This window comes from Cibotium barometz, chromosome 61 (assembly GCF_041138505.1).
Source record: "Cibotium barometz isolate CiBa-2024 chromosome 61, ASM4113850v1, whole genome shotgun sequence".
Lineage (NCBI taxonomy): Eukaryota > Viridiplantae > Streptophyta > Polypodiopsida > Cyatheales > Cibotiaceae > Cibotium > Cibotium barometz.
The window spans coordinates 18,350,376-18,364,588 of record NC_141106.1 but is presented as its reverse complement, the minus strand read 5'-3'; positions in this window follow the sequence as shown (position 1 = coordinate 18,364,588).

Sequence of the window (14,213 nt, the reverse complement as noted above, 5' to 3'; positions counted from 1 at the left end):
TGTGAATGTATGAATGTGAATGTGGATGAGAAAGTGGATGTGGATGTGGATGTGGATGTATGAATGTGGATGTGGATATGGATGTATGAATGTGGATGTGGATGTGGATGTATAAATGTAGATGTGGATGTATGGATATGAATGTAGATGTGGATGTGGATGTGGAAATGGATGTATGGATGTGAATATGGATGTGTATGTATAGATGCAGATGTGAATGTGGATGTAGATGTGAAAATGGATGCATGGATGTAGATGTGGATGTGGATGTGGATGTATGGATGTGGATGTGGATGTGGATGTATGAATATGGATGTGGAAATGGATGTATCGATGTGGATATATGAATGTGGATGTGAAAATGGATGTATGGATGTAGATGTGAATGTGGATGTATGAATGTGGATGTGGATGTAGAAAAGAATGTATCGATGTGGATGTATGAATGTGGATGTGAAAATGGATGTATGGATGTAGATGTGAATGTGGATGTATGAATGTGGATGTGGATGTGGAAATGGTGATGTGAATGTGGAAATGGTTGTATGGATGTGGATGTTGATGTGGATGTGGATGTGGATGTGGATGTATGAATGTGGATGTGAAAATGGATGTATGGATGTAGATGTGAATGTGGATATGGATGTACGAATGTGGATGTGTATGTGTAATAATGAATGCAAATATGTATGTGAATGGATATGAAGTCGATATGAGCGAATGGATGAGATGAGATGTCATGTGAATCAGCAGAATGTGAATGAATAATATAAGATGTGAACGAATGAGGTTGATTAACCTTGCTGGTCCTCAACTGATGAGTCCATAGCTCTCATATGGATCTGTTAGTTGATCATCTTGCTGATCTTCAACGGAGATTCCATCTTGATTTTTATAAGTAATTATATTGCCGGGTACTATAAGCTAGGAACTATTGAAAAGGCCCTTGAGTGGACAGGTGGTGAGCATTCTGGTTGCTAATGATGCCACAGATACTTCGATGAAGATATGATTGGAAATAAGGATTCAACCAGGGATTTTGAGGATTGTGATCAGTGACACAATGGTTTCTTTAAAGGATTGTTTTAAAGATAGCTGATGCTAAGAAAAAAGGTAATTTCATATTGGGTGTGTAAGTGGTGTGACTAGTTTTATGTTTGCATGAACATCTGGCTAGGGGACCTAGGAACTCTTTTCCCTGGTACCCGGGATAAAACCTAACCAAATTCCTAATTGGATCCCATCACTATAGTGGTTCTAACCCATGGGACTGGATGGGGTTAGGCTGGACTGATGGATCCGTAAATCGAGACTCAATTTCTGTTTAGTTCGATAGATGAAGTAAAAAAATTGTTCTATGGAAAAAGAATTAACGGCTGTGCCTCTCGATGAGGAAAAAAGTTTTGGTCTGTATGATCCAAGTGCAATCTGTCCCTTGATCTGACTATGGAACTTACGAGTTTGGTCAGATCATTTCACTTAGTTAAGGCTTTTGACTACGTTAGGGGAAAGTTATCTTGGTGGAATCGCCCGTGCTTTCCGGGCAAAGGAAGTTTTTCCGGGTTTGGTTTTGGAAAAACCGATGGATTAGTCTCTTGTCCGGATATCCATGGACGAGGCCCCGAGTGTGGGACCCTGCCCCACGCAAGAAGTGCTAATTCTGTTGCTAGCACCCCAAAATTTGTTGCGCAGTGGGGTCAGGGATCTTACAAAGATCTTCCCCCCAGTTGTTGCAAATGTGTCCCAAACCTAGGAGAACCTGGAGCAAATTCGTTTACATAAGGATTCCTAATAAAGTCAAGAAGAGAGGACAGCTAAACATAGTAAGAGTTAAAGATAACAAGGACTACTTACCTGTAATGGATGCCTAGATATAGTAGTTTAAGGTTCCTAAAGTATAAATAGATGGTAGTACTTAAGTTTGTGTTATTACCCAACACACCATGGAATCCTTGAGATTAAAGGTGAGTTCTCCTTTAGAATTTAGAGTGAGAATGTCCAACAATGCCTAGGTGAGATGCTTGGGAGTGGTGAAGAAGCTGAAGGTGACCATACTTCGCTCTATCAACCTGAGATAGATGTCCATGTAATGCCAGTAAGGAGACAGAGGCCTACCCATTAATATTAGGGATACCATGGTGCTGATAGCCATGAAGTCACATCAGGACTAGAGGAGAGGGAAACTCATCTTAGGTTTGCATCAACCTGCAAAAAATTAAGTTAAATATGACATGGGAAAAGGAAGAGACGTGATATCAGAAGAGATCTCATCATTAGAAGAAGAGGAGGATGAAAAAACTAGCTCCACTGAGAGTAAAATAATAGAGGAGGGAGAAATCTCTGAGGAAGATGAGGGAGAAGTTCAATTAGTAGAGCCAGATATAGATATTATTTGTATGTCTTTGCAGTTGATCATAGAGGAAGGAAATAAAGTGGAAGCTGAGCTGAGAGAGAAGTTAGACAAATAAGAAATGCTGCACAAGATGCTTGCTAAGGACCTAGCAGTGATTGAGAGAAAAGAATATATGTCTATGCTACAACAGTTTCCATATCTATTCATTTCATCGTCGTATACTCAAGTGAGGGGGGTGTCAGCTATGCAACATGAGATATAGTTAAAGCCTCAAGATAAACTAGTAGTGCAAAGATTGAGGATATTTGGGGTAGTGGAGCAACAGGTAGTACTGAGAGAAGAAGTGAGCAAGTTGTTGAAAAAAGGCTTCATTTTTCTCGTAGACAATTCAAAGTGGGCCTCTTCAGTAGTGATAACTCATAAGAAAAAATGAAAATTGTAAGGTTTTCCCCCTTCCTAAATAGGAGAAACCATAAGATAGTCTACTAAGTCTAACTCCAGAAACATTTCCTACTCGTCAACACCTTGACCATGTGAAGATGCAAGGGTACGATTAATAGGTAAGACCTGGTTCTATCCCATATGGTGAGCGTGGTTGTCTAAATAAATCTTAAAATCAATCACTCATAGAGTGACTGACCTTAACTCGGGAAACCTCTATTCTTGATTCCTAGAAACACCTTTTTTCCCCATCTATGCAAGACATAGCCGCTCACCTAGTCCTCTAGAGTAGAGTTTCCCCAGAAACCTACTTACCTAATGTAGAGCTTTCAATTAATCTGCAGGAAAGCTACCTGACTAATCGGGTCCACCTGTCCATAGAATGGTGCCACTTTCCAACAAACTCCTGCACTAATTTTGTTTTCTACTTAGTCCTACCACGCTATGCAACATATATAGACAAGTTCCTTAATTAATGATCTTACACATTGTTCATTTGGCCTTCCAACCTCTATAGACTAGGAAATTCCTACGGGACCATATACCTCGTCGTTGGTAGCTGGTGAGGTCTCAAGCCAGCCTGTATTTCTCTCAAGCTCCATCTCTTGATCCTCCAGCTCCTCAGAGGGATTTCTACATGCTAGGGTGGGCTTATTCACCGCACTAGCCTGGGCTTGCAGAACTAGGCAGCATCATAATACTTGCCTAAACGGGCGAATCTCATCTTCCCAATTGTAGGAGGGATACCTTGGGCTGACTCTAGGCCTCGCTAACGTCGCTCGCCAGACTACAAAGCACGAAAAGAGGGTCAACATTAAGGCAAGGAGAAGATGTACCTGTACTTTTAACTTAATCAAGAAAACAACATAATTTCTTAACTAAACCATAGGATACAAGAGACAACATCACTTTTCTCGAGAAAGCAACTCTTTCACACAAGAGTTTTGGTATTCTTTTTTCAAAGCAAGGAAAATTAACAACTTCTTTCTTCCATAATTAATGTTAACATTAAAAGTCAAATAAAAAAATCTCTTTTTTAAATGATTATTAAGGTAACATGTCCATTAGTTCCTTGTGGAATTCCCAAAGGGAGAATTGGGGCTGTATCCGGTTCATTCTCTCTAGGGTCGTTGAGCACGCTTCTCGAGGTGGTACTTTGGCATCTTCAAAGAGGAGCCATTATATTCACCTCCGCATGGCCCACGTTGCTAGAAACTCACCGCTTAAATGGGTTTGCTTGCTCACTTTATGAGCATAAAACTCCTAGGTGGGAACCACCTCTAAGATCCAAAGAGTCCATACTAAAGTCATTGCACAAATGGGGGGGAAAGGGTTGTCGGGTATAGTCCCGCACAGAGTATCAGCAGGTATGAACTATCGGGTGTAGTCTCTGCACACAGAGTGTCGAGTACAGGTAGCACAGGGTGTTGGGGTGTTAACCATGGGGGTTATATAGGGCTTGTACGGGGTACGTGTGTAGGGAAAGGCCTGTACACTGGCAAAAGATAAGGTACGCATGTACCTTCCAGTTCAGTGGTGGCTGCATAGGTGTCCACAGGTTGGCCAGTGTGGACCGTATGCTAGGGAGGTTGGTCCTTGGTCCTTACACAGTTGTTGTGCAAGAGCCTAGGTATGTGAAAGACATCTTTTTGGGGTGGGGAGCCCTAACTTAGGTTGCTCGCATCGATGTGCGCATCAATCCATCTGGCGGGTGTGAGATTTATTTTTTGGCAAAAATGTCCCAGGTGTTTCCCTGATAGTGGGGTGCAGACCATTTATCAATCGTACACCCAATCATACATTAATTAAGATCTGAATTTTATCGTATTTTAATTAAAAATAACTAAAAATTTACGTAGAGGCTTAATCCGGTGTTTGCTTTTAAGTGTTGTAAAATCCTATATATTTGAGGAGAAGGGCAAAAGCTTGATGGTACTCTTCAATTTTTCGGCTATCTTGCTTTAGTTTTTCAAGAACTCATTCATTTTAGTTTCAAGGAAGCCCGGAGGACAAAACCTCTTTCTGAGGTAAGCTTTAAGATCCGTCCAGGTCTGGGTATTCTGGTCGAGTGGTTAGTCTGGGTATTCTAGTCGAGTGGTTAGCCTCGTAGTGATTTCTTCAAGTGGGCCGTGGCCGTTTCCACAATCTTTAACCTGGAGAGATCCATCTTGCTTCTCTCATTGTAGTAGCCAGTTACATCAAAGTATTCTTCCATAGCCTCAATCCACTTTTCCACTACTTCACCTAACTCCTCCCCTTCACCCTTGAAGGGAACAGGTTGGGATCTGTGCAGGGCTTTTCGAACATCTGGATTTAACTCTTTGTCACATCGGTTAGAGGATCCGGTTGCCTTGCATGGGCCGCGCGCCTCATGACTGACAAAACAAGATTTTTCTCAACTTAACCTTGACAACAGATTTATGATTTTTTTTTAATCTTTAAACAAATAATTATTTCATCATACTTCTTAAACAAGATTAACAATATTCACAATCATGAAAGCAATTTGGATTTATTTTTTTTGGCAAAACCTCATTTATTATCAAAAGTTTTTGATATATACATAGAGCATCACGGCTCCCATAATCACTGCCTCATGCATAAAGAAGCAAAACTGCGAAGGAGACATACCATGGTACACACGATTCATTACAGAAACAGGTGCTGTAATTCTACTATTAGGAATAAAGCAGCTAAGAAGCCTAAAAACTCGGCATGAAGTTTTGAAGTTCCTGGGTGAATGATCAAAGAGTTGTACATGCTGAACAAGCCCTAGCCTTATCAGAATCACGGCTAAGGAAATATTTTGCATGAGCCTCTGACGCTGACTGGTACTGATATTAATACATTGTCCTCCAAAGAACCACATATACCAATGTCGCTCATCAATAGCATAAAGAAAGTAAAGACTCTCAAAATGACGTGCGAGTCTTACTTTGCTTACTCGAGTCGTAGCACAGTTGATGAGGTGCTCGAATGCAAAGGCTATCATACCTGACTCTGGGAGAGTTCAGGAATGCCACATAGATTCGGGGTATCCATCTATAAATTTCCAATTCAATTTATGGGTTTTCAATTTTTGAAGTTCATTCAACATAATATTAACAAGCAAAAACATTATTTCCCAGATTTACTTTAAAATTTTAAGCAATTTCTGTTGCTTTTACGTAAATTTACAACAGCACTCTGATAACTGTGAGATCCCACTACCCCCTTTGCGCACCGGATTCGTGGATGGTAGCAGCGGAAGTAGCTTCCTCTTGCATGGGCAGGGTTTCTCACTCAGGGCCTCGTCCTCGAATGTCCGGGCACAAGACTAAGCTGGTGGTTATTCCGAAAACCAAAACCGGGAAAATTTTCCATGCCCAAAAAACGGAGATGATTCCACCATTTTTATTTTCTTAACGAATTTTTCTAACGAGGTCAAGATACTGAACTAACCTTCATTTGATTAAATCAGATAGAAGGGAAACTATTACAGACTTAACTTGAAGGAATCAACGCTTTTTTCCTAATTGAATCAAGCACAGGCGTTGATCTATTCATTAAAGAAGTCTTCAGGATTTTATTTAACTACTCGAGTTCTAAACGTATTCCTATTAATCAATTTTATTATTAAAACTCTACTGATTCCAGCCTAACGGCCCATGGGCCATCGCCCAAACACTGGAATTAATAGAACCAGACAAGTACTCACCCACCCATAATTGAATGCCTTTCTTAACTTTTGCTTTAGAATATAGATACGCACACAGTCCCTTTTAAACTTTAACTTATAAAACAATCCATTGACAAACAATTATTGGTTACAGATGTCATAACTCAAAATTTCCATTCAATCCTTGTTTCTCACAAAACAGTATCACTCTGGATTCTCCGTTGAGACTACCAAGTCAGCAACGAGATCCAGTATAACAGATTATAATAATTTTCTCATCATCATACATATATATATCTTCTCCACGACATACGCATGGGTGTTCTAAGCACCGCGAGCCCGTGCATTGCTTGGTCAGAACCCTCCACGATCCTCCTTAGGTGTCCTGGCACTTCACTCAAGGACCGCTTCGTCGGTCCTCACCCATCGTATACTAAGCACACCATTTTTCACCATACCCAGACCTGGGCAAGTTTTTGCCGCGTGAGCCGTCCTTTGAACACTCCCCCGCCAGCTGTTGTAACCGAACCTCCCTTAGAAAAGCACATATACCAAATTCTCCCTCCAGCATTCTGGCGTAAGATGGTCCTTTAAGAAAACAGGGTTTCTATGTAAGTTTTCAGTTTTGATTTTCTTTTGAATACAATGGGTATCTCTTAAATCCGTATCCCAATACTTCTAGATCGCAGATCTAAAATTCCAATAGAATTTCCTGAATTTTGTAACCTTGATCCTCAGATCAGAATCAAAGAGTCTTAACTTGATTTCAGATTCCGTGGGTGATTTGAGTGAATTTTCCTGAACTGGTCACATCGTCTTTTCTTGAAATTTCTTGAAACGGATGGAGTTATGTCTTGGTCGTAGTTTGATTCAGGGTTTGAGTCTGGAAAGGTTCTCCTCCCTGAACTATCTTTCTCGAAGGGTAATATTTCAATTACTACTTTACTGAATTTGAGTATTTTGCTTAACTACTGAATTCAAAACTAATCATGAATTCCTATGAGGAATAAATTATTCATTTATCTAAAATTCTGACTTCGATAGTTTTTTTGAATTTTCTCATTTACCATCCTTGAGAATATGAAACGGTAGAATTTTCTCTCTCACAGAGTATTTACTTATTCATTTATCAATATTCATGGGATTTAAACATAGGATTAAAGAGAACTCTTATTTTGATATAAAAATTCTCTATGCATCTATTTATGCATAAAATCCAACTTCTACGGAAATAACACTTTTATATAAAAGAAAATTCTTTTATGCATCTATTTATGCATAAAAAATCAATTTTGATGAAAGTAACACTTTTATAATAAAAAAATTCTTTTATGCATCATTTTATGCATAAAAATCAATATTGATGAAAGTAACACTTTTATAATCAAAAAAAAATCTTTTATGCATCATTTTATGCATAAAAATTAATATTGATGAAAGTAACACTTTTATAATAAAAAAATTTATTTCCAATATGCATCTTTCTATGCATAGAATTTAAATCTAATGAAAATCACACTTTTATAATAAAAAAATATCCAATATGCATCTTTCTATGCATAGAATTTAAGTCTAATACAAAATCACACTTTTATAATAAAAAAATATCCAATATGCATCTTTCTATGCATAGAATTTAAATCTCATGAAAATCATACTTTTATAATAAAAAAATATCCAATATGCATCTTTCTATGCATAGAATCAAATTTTAATGGAAATCATACTTTTATAATGAAAAAATATTATCGCTCTTTTTGAATAATAAAAGATAAAACTTATTTCATAAAATTTAAGAAAATTTTACCATAACCTCCTTTGTATGGCTGACCATTTTTTAATTTTTTCTATTCCACAAGTTACTTAAAAATTATCCCAAATGGTTTAAAGCATTCTAAACTAATCAAATTCCACTTTTAAAAGAGAAACAATATGAAAAGTTTAATTCTAACAATTTGATTACTTATCTAGGATAAAGAAAGGCTGAATTTAAGAATGAAGAGAGGGGGAAAGCCTTTCCAACAAGGCATAACATCATTTTTTTCATTTTAAAGAAAACAAAAATTAGAAAACCATTAAAAGGAATAAGAAAAATTAGGATTTCTAGCTTACATGAATTTCTGTGAGCTTTCCTTTGGCGGCTTGATGGTTTGAGGGATCTACTCTTGTTTGCAACAATAGTGGCCACCAATTATTTTGAAGAGGAAAACGTCAAAAACTAATAAATTATCAATAAATTCACTGCTTTTTGGCTCTGGGGGGTGCACTAAAGTAATTCAATATTGCAAGTTAACTTTAAGTATAAAATAACATAGTATAGTTACATGTCGCTTTCATGGATATTTGTGATGGCGCTCTTGTAGGCTCTTTGACCACAAACCCAAATGTTCCTTTTTTTTCTACCTAAAAATCACATGTCAGATGTTACACCTAAAGCATCAGTTTTAGCAACTACTAAGATATCATGTGCATCCCTTACCAATGCTTTATTCTTTCTTGATAGCTTTGAGATTTAGCCCCATCATACCCTTTTCTCTCTCTAGGATGACATGTTTGCAATTAGGAGAGCAACACAACTTCCATATTCTCCATAGGTATAAGAAAAGCATTACCATTAGGTGACATATAGACTCTCATTTTTACCCTTAAGGATTTCCACACCTCCTCTCTATAGAGAAATGGGCTCATGGTGAAATTTTGCAAATCAAATCAAAAGCTGGCGAAGATTGCACATTTGGAATTTACTCATCAAGACCTTTCCAATGATATATAGTATGATGGAAAATTTTGATTATTCAACAAGTCCCCAAATTGGTGATGACATGGCATGTTACATGCCATGTCATCACCAATTTGGGGACTTCTTGAATATTCAAAAATTGCTTATCATGCTATATATCATTGGAAAGGTCTTGAAGAGTAGATTCCAAATGTCCAAAATCCGCTCACTTTTGAGTTGATTTGTAAAAATTTCACAATGATCCCATTTTGTAGAGAGAGGAGGTGTGGAAATCCTTAAGGGGATAAAATGAGAGTCCATATTTTGCCTAATGATATGGTACACATGGTGGCAAGGCAACAAAAATACTTCAAGGAAAGTAGCGTCAAAAGGAAACCCACAACATGTGCAAAGAAAGGAGTCCCCAACTAAGTATCTTGCTAAAGTCTTCACCTCTACAATTGGGGGGAGAGGTAAAAATCTACACTTTCTGCTATGGTCAGATTGCACCTCCATACTTTCACAAAACTTGAGATGGTTAGTCTCCTCATGAAACTCCAACTGAGTTTTTGCCAAAAATCTTTGAGGAAACAAGAAACAAGTCCAAAATCATGTCAGTATCTATTGAACATTCATGATAGTATCCAACATTTATATCATTTATTATTGATCCTGCAATATAGTGCATGTGGAAATCATTTAAGCCAAATCTTTGAGCTATAAAACACGATCTGACCTATCTCCTATAGATAGATTCCATACACCAAAAGCACTGAGCTATATAGCACAAAATAATCTATATAGAATGGGGCAATATACATATAATCTTAGCTATATAGAAGAATCATTGGCCCTACACTAGGTTCATAATACATGCTCCAATAGATTATGTGTATTGCTTGTCTTGTATTATTGAAATTGTTATATAGCTTAAGGCATTCAACTATATAGCTTAATATTAGCTATATAGCACAAACCACTGAGGTACAAAGCCCACCAATATTAGATATATAGTATAAAGCAGTAAGCACCATATCCCAATCTTGGCTATATACCACATTCATAGAGCTATATAGCATAAAGAATAACCACTGAGCTATATAACCTAATATAGCATAAAGCACCTTTATCTTCAGCTATATAGCACAGAGAAATTAACTATACAGCTTATTATAATCTATATAGCCCAATCATAGCTATATAGCTGAAAGTACTCATCTACATAGACAAATCTTAGCTATATAGCACATTCACTGAGCTATATACCCTAATATAGCATAAAAGAAATGCATTTCAGCTATATAGTACAAAGCAATTAGCTATACAGCCTAATATTTTCTATATAGCTCAATCTAAGGTATATATAACAAAACACTAAGCTATACAACCTAGGCTTAGCTATATAGCATAAAGCACAAACCATAAAGCACTCACCTATATAGTCTAATATAGCATAAGGCACCTACATCTTCATGTATTAGCACCTACAATGTACATCTTCATGTATATAGCATAAATAACTTGGCTATATAGCCTAATATTTGATGTATAGCTCAATCTAAGCTATATAGCACTAATTAGTAGTAGTGAGCTATACAGCCCAATGTCAGCTATATAGCACAGTTTACACTACATACCTATATAGCATAGTATACACTACATAGTAATAGTACACACTTCATGATAAATAAGAAATACTACAGACCACATTCCCTCTATGTTATCGTCTTATTGGAACTACTATATCTAATACACAAAAACCAATATACCCTCAAGACCAAGCTATGTAATTTTAAAGGCTAGCTAGTTAAGTGTAATACCTTTGCATTTCCAACCTTTTCCTCTAATTGTGAGATGTCCTCTTGAGCTTTCTTCTAAAAATTCTCTATTAGTTTCAAAATCTACTCTTGATCAGATTCTGAAATCAAGGAGTTAATTTCTCCTTCAAGCTAACCTAAAGAACTGCTATGTTGTTGGGCACCCTCAGCCCTATGCAAATCCCTCAATGAAGCTTCAACCATGTTTGTTACTTCTTTGAAGGAGCTCTTTGCTAGAATCGGCCTCTCATGGACTCTCAATTTCATGTTGCAAATATGGTCCATTTCTGTCACATCAAACCACATGGTGTGTTGTCCCTGGTCACCCATGCATACATCTTCAGTTTTAGTGGACCACCCAAATTTATCTTCTATTTTAAGCATGCATTTGTTCTTCCCATATCTTTCATTTGTTTGCTATATGATTCATTTACTATGATCTCTTCATAGCCTTATCTGCAAAGTGAGTCCAAGAAATAGTGTAATCTACTTTAGTTGCAACTTTTTTTTTTGCAAAAACACACTTCTCCATGGTAAAATCTTTTCCAAATTGCTGACCAACTTTGTACATGAATGGAACCTCCTGGTACACATCCCAATGACGATAAACTAATGCCTCTACAAACTATGCCCTCACATGATAGGCTTTCTGTTGAAATGTAGAGAGAAAGAGACGAGACACATCATGTACGCTCCCAAAGACTGATTCATATTGAGGACAAGATACATATATATAGGTGAGGCCAAGTTAGGTAGAGTGAGCCATATATAGAGTGAGCCATATATAGAGCTCCAACACCCCCATAGATGCTCTGATACCATGTTGAAATGTAGAGAGAAAGAGACGAGACACATCATGTACGCTCCCAAAGACTGATTCATATTGAGGACAAGATACATATATATAGGTGAGACCAAGTTAGGTAGAGTGAGCCATATATAGAGCTCCAACACTTTCACCTTCTTACTGCTCCCTTGAACCGACTTCGGGCATGTGAACATTGTAGTCCACTCTTTATCAAGAATCTCGTTCTTGCCATGAGGAGACCGAGGATCAACTCCATAAAAGGAAATACCATGATCGTCATCAAATTCATGTGCATAACAACAAAACCGACTTTGTAAGGATCGAGCCACATTCTTTATGATAGATGTGGAATTTTCATTATGCTATCTTGAAGATCCTGATTTGGCATCTTGCACCAAACCAAATGCAACCCAAAAGAGCATAATCATGTAAGTATATAACTTGTAGACCCTTGATTAACATTGAAAAATCTACACATGCTAGAGCATCTATCTTGACCCAATTCCTACACATATGCTCAATTTCTTAACTCTTTTCTCTCAATTTTCTACACATGCTAGAGCATCTATATGGACTCAATTTCTATAGATACGCTCAATTTCTTAACTCTTTTCTCTCAAATTTCCTCTCCGAATATCATTAGTACAATATGCAGACAACTAGTGCAAATAATTAAACGCAAACAAAGTACCAAAATGCAACCTCTCAACATATAAAAAAAGCAACAAACAAAGCTAGAATTTGAAGGTTGCAGTACCCTTCCTAGGGAATCAAAACCTTCATAATTAAGAAGACTGAAATACCCTTCAAATTAAGGGAAGGGTTTTGGGAAATTTAGTTATATTCCCTTCCAATCTCTTCATAAAGATAATCAAGGTCTCCTAGGCAAAGCCCTTCCAAAAAATTCTGTGGATGAAATCACATTACTCACTTCTTATAGTAGCTTGTGATTAGCACTGATGTAGAAGGAAGTCGATGGCATGAATGCTATAGAGAATCATAAAATGGAATTTGGTGGGGCTTGAGCACAGTACTTGAAACATACTAAAGAGAGGGGCATTTGGCGCGTTATCATGACATAAAGAGGCCGCTACTTTGTAGATCATTTTATTTGAAACGTATGTTAAAACTATTGGAATATTAGTGCCGATTGCACTAGAGACTGAAAACCTAATTGCCACAAGCACAAAGCTTAATCCTAACCTCAAACATTAATGCTACTCTAATAAACATAATCAAATAAGATTAAGATAAACATAACTAGCACAAAGCTAGAAGTAAAGAAAGAGATTAACAGAGTGACAAGTAAAGTAAGAGATTAACAGAGTGACAAGCAAAGAGATAAGCTTGAAATAAGTGTTTCCACAAAGGAAGGTCACAAAGACCTATCAAACTTTCTCATTATTCACAAAGAAATGTACAACTTATATAGGCTCCAAGAGCTCTCCCAATGGCCTAAGCAATGATGTCAAGGGCTTGCCACCTAGCCTTATCTAGATCCATCTAGGCTTTACTATTCCCTTTAGTAATTGGCCACTGACATAAGAGAATAACCTTAGACGTCATGTCTATTATTATATCTTTAGGCTTCACTAAGTTGTCCCCAATGTTAATGTGCACACATGCACACAATGGATGCTAGATCACCTAGATTCTAACACTCCCTCTTGATCAAGCATACATAGCAAGAAGGGTGTGCTTATCAAGTACTGACACATCACACTGGCTTAGCCAAGTTAGATTACATCAACCACAAAGGTTAGATGCACATTAGTAATTTATGTAATCCCTCACTAATGTCACACATGCATTTCATGCATGCCATGTTGACAACATTTGTTAAGACTGTTGCCATATATATAGGCAGTGATGTGTGTGAACACACTTAGGACCGCCGGGGCACTTTTTCCCTCTTTAGGAGGTTTTTTCCCCCGGCTTGTATATATACGCCCATCCTACTAGGGCTAGCTTATCTTTTGTACATTGACACAATCTAACACTTTGTGTTGTGTGCATTCTTGCTTCTTCTTCTCCAAGCTTTGTGTGCTTTCTTGCAACCCTAATTCCAACAATTGGTATCAGAGCAGGCATCGGCTCCCAGGGCTACGCCGCCAGCACCCTCCGACTCACGTTCTCCGATTGAGGTGAGTTTTCATGACAGCTTCCAGGTCTCTATACTCTGCAAATAAGCTCAAAGGGCTTAGCGTTCTCAGAATTCGCATCTGAGGTCGTTTCGGGCTCCGTTTTTGCATTTCAAGTTCTGCACAGGTGTTTTCGTCATTTTATGCAGAAATTTCGACAGTGCAGTTTTCTGCAAAAACAGGCATACGTATTCTATTGTGGACCGTGCTACATAGCACGAGTTGTTTTTTGTTCAGTCTTTGCTTCATTACAGGCAGCTTTTGCATCAGTTTCAG